Consider the following 3,705-nt stretch of genomic DNA (forward strand, 5'->3'; position numbering starts at 1 on the left):
ATATGTCCCGGCGTAGAATTGCTGGGTCATATAGTAATTTTGTGGTTAACTTTTCGAGGAAACAAACGCGTTTTCCACAGCAGCTGCACCGTTCCACACTGCCACCGGAAAAGCACAAGGGTCCCTTCCAATCTCTCCATGTCCTTGCCTACAACGTGGATGCTAAGTGAAATGTCAGTCATAAAAAGGCAGATTCCGCATTCCCTAGGTCGAATTCATAGAAATAAAAAGCAGAATGGAGATTGCCAGGTGGTTGTTTGATGGGTACAGAGCCTTAGTTCTGCAAGATGAGAACGTTCTGGGCATCGATTGCATGACGTGAATATTCTCAACGCCGCTGAACTGTTCACTTAAAAATGGTCAATTTCGTTATGTGTTTTTTACCACAGTCAAAAAAAGAAGAGAGTTGTCTACCCAGAGTAATGTGTAACCAAGAGAAGCCACTTGGGTCCCTGAGGAGCCTCACAAAGCCCTGGCTTTCATGCTCTTTGTCCATGATTCCCGAGAGACATGCCCTTTTGTACAGACATGCCGCTTATTCTGATAAGCAAGGTCAAATTCTGCTCTTGGTAAGAAAGCATAAGAACCTTGCAGTGTTTCTCAAGTTTACTTACCAGGTGTGTCAGAGTATGTTCAGCAGCCTCCCTGCTTCAGGGGCATGTGACAGAATCTTGGGCTGGATTCCGGAGTGGCAGAGCACAGAATTGGCCTATGAAGCAAGAAGGTTAACTTGGGTCAGCCACTTTTTCTCCATCCTCCTTCTACCCACATGGCATGAACACTTGGGTTCTGACAGTCAGGTGTCAGGCCTGGTGGGGTGTGGTTGGCCTGCTTGGGCACTGGGATTGGACTTGGGAAGTCTCCTGTAACCAGCTGGATGCCTCCCCACCCCACCCGCCACCTCCCCAGGGAGGGCTGTAATTGGATCCCTGCCAGGACCTGTTAATCACAGCTTCCTTATCTAACCCTGGCATGGGGATGACCTGGAGCTCCTTTTCCTCCCTCCCTCCAATCCAGCAATTCGCAGACACACCACACCTTGCTAGCAGCTTCATTTTGTGCCTTCCAAGGTACATGCAGGCGTTTCTGCTCTAATGCGATACATATGTTCCTAAAGCACCCCATATTCTACCATGCGGCACTTAAAAATAACAGAGCTTAAGGGAAAAATAAGGTTGGGGCAGACCACTCGGATCCCGTGCAACTTTTCAATCAGAACGTAAACAAAAGCAAATGCATTCTGCTGGAAACCTCCACTGATACCTGCCCATCGGGTCAAGGATTCACGCTTTCTCCTTTAAGACATGGGTCTAGGCAGTTCACCTCCAATGGAGAGCTGTTTGATCAAAATTTAAAATCCGACGTGGGCCATAGTAGTATATGAAAACGTGTTCATAGATTCTTCAAGGGTTAGAGTTCCTTCCTGTTCTCCGTCCTAACAGACTCTCGGGCAAAATTTGATGGTTACATCAATGAGAATTAGGTTCAGCTGCAAGTGACAGAAAATGAAATGGGGGAGTATTTCATGTTAAGTCCGGGCAGGTGGCCAGGTGCCAGAATTCCGCAGGGCGGGGGACCCAAGCTCCTTCCATCCTGTTGCCCTGTCCCATGAGGCCTCAGCCTCACGGTCCAAGCTGGTGGCACCCACATTCCAAGGAGCAGAATGGAAGAAGGGACAAAGAAGAGACCAAGGCTCCTGGAAGCTGTCGCAGGACACCTTTGCCTATGCTGCAGGAGACGGAGACGTGTCATTTGTCCGTGCCAACTCGAGGGCAATAGGGAGGCGTAGTCTTTATTTCGGGCAGCTGTAGGTCCTGCCCGAATTCTGCTCCTGATAAAGAGGGACTGAGTAAACGAATCTGAGGATGGGTCGGGGGAGCCACAGAAGTCTATGACAGAGGCCCTGGCAAAACTTCAAAATCCCTAAACATTCCTAGTAGAGGTGAGACCAGCAGTAACCTGGAGTTTTGGTATCGCCGTCTGCTTTAGAACAGGCCAGGGATTTGCAGCCTGCTATGTGGTGCTAATTCAACATTTTATGACCTGGTTAAATTTCCCTACAAAAACTTTTTTTTTTTTTAATTCCGAAAAGCTTCATTTTCAAAAAGATCATTTTTTTTGTTTGTTTTATTCCAACGGTAATATAGAAATTCTCTTATGTCCCCTCTCCTCATCCTGTCCATTACCAAGTTCATCAGTTTTACAACCTAAATATCTCTCAAGTGTATTTACTTCTCTAATCTCTTCACATGCTGGTCTAGGTCACCATCATCTTTCATCTGCTGTGTGGCAAAGAAATACCTACTCCCTTTCCTTTCCCCCTAATCCACGGGTCTCTTGTCCCCTCCAGGCAGAGCGAATTTTTAAAAACACAAATCTGATCACTCTCCAGAACTCTTAGTGCCTTCTCTCTGCTGCTAGAACAAAAATCAAGCTCCTTAAACATGGTGGACAAGCGCTCCACGTGGCCCAGCCCCGCCCACCTCCCCAGCCTCCCTCCCCAGCCTCCCTCCCTCTCTGTTCTGTGCTGCTGAGCCACACTGACTTGCAAGCTCTTGACGGCATGACACCCCTCTGCCACAGGGCCTTGGCGTGTCCCGCTCCCCGTCTCGAAGGCTCCCCACCACCCCATCCCCAGGCCCCTTTGCCTGCACAAGCTCTTTTCTCTCTTCCTTCCCATCTTAGCTCAAGCTCGCTATTTTAGGGGAGCTCCCAACCCCCATCTTTAGAGCCCTTCTATCGTTCTAAATTCATCGATGTGTTTATTTGACTAAATTCTGTTTCCTCACCTAGAGACTAAGCTGCGTGAGGCCAAAAATTGTAATTTTTTCTCTCTGTTGTACCCCCTTGTCATACGGCAGGAAGGCTCAGAAAACACAGACGTAAATACATGCTAGGAACAAAATCGTCTGTGATCTCACATCCCAGAATGACGACTGTTTCTGGATTTCTGATAAGTCCTCTAAAATCGTAAGAACTAACGTACTTACATTTTATAATATCACGAATGTTAATAAATAGTAGCAATGATTTACGAATGAAGGTCTGGGACCCAAACCCTCCTGTCAGAATCCTTGGCGAGCAAGGAGTCTCGGCAGGCCTAACACGAGGCCCTCTGAGAAAAGGGGAAATTCGCTTTGGATCTGTTCTCCTTCGATGGTAAAATCCGGCTCGGATTTCTCTGCGATGACTCAAACTGTGTGGAAGGTGGAGGAGAGAGTGCCACGGGGCCCTGCCACTTTCAAAGTGATTCACTGTCTCCCGGTCAGAAGTCCTTGCAAAACAGAAATCGGTTTCTTGGAAATATTCAACATGTGACAGCCCCAGCGCCCGCTATCTGCGATTACACGAAAAGTTCCTGGGCTGATCCCTGTTGTTTATCATTGTCATTTAAAACCCTAAGGCAAAAATAGGCTTCCGTTGGCAGGCTCCCTCCCGGAGCCGGCTGGACAGAGAGACAGGGCAGGGTGGGGAGGGCCAGGCCCGGCAGCAGGACGCCAGCCCCACGCTCCCGTGGGAGGTAAATAAATGAAACTTCGGAAAAGCAAAAGAACCACTCACAGTGGGAGAGCCCGGGTCGCACATGGCGGGTCGCACATGGCAGGCCGCCGAGGCAGGGGCCTGGGAAGACCCGCGATGGGGACAGCCCGCCCCACGCCCCTCCGACCCGCGGGCCGTTCCCCAGTCTGAGCCCCGGTCCCTCGG

General features: G+C 49.4%; 1 protein-coding gene across 1 annotated transcript in view; it reads left to right on the top strand.

Annotated features, from left to right (window-relative positions):
• Positions 1 to 3,426: 3,426 nt before the first annotated feature.
• LOC105307219 (solute carrier family 2, facilitated glucose transporter member 5) overlaps positions 3,427 to 3,705 on the top strand; it is a 25,332-nt gene continuing 25,053 nt past the window's right edge. Inside the window, exon 1 of the mRNA XM_011382610.2 lies at positions 3,427 to 3,520. The gene's annotated coding sequence lies outside the window, so the exon portion shown is untranslated. The remainder of the gene's footprint in view (positions 3,521 to 3,705) is intronic.

This window comes from Pteropus vampyrus, unplaced genomic scaffold (assembly GCF_000151845.1).
Source record: "Pteropus vampyrus isolate Shadow unplaced genomic scaffold, Pvam_2.0 Scaffold484, whole genome shotgun sequence".
NCBI lineage: Eukaryota > Metazoa > Chordata > Mammalia > Chiroptera > Pteropodidae > Pteropus > Pteropus vampyrus.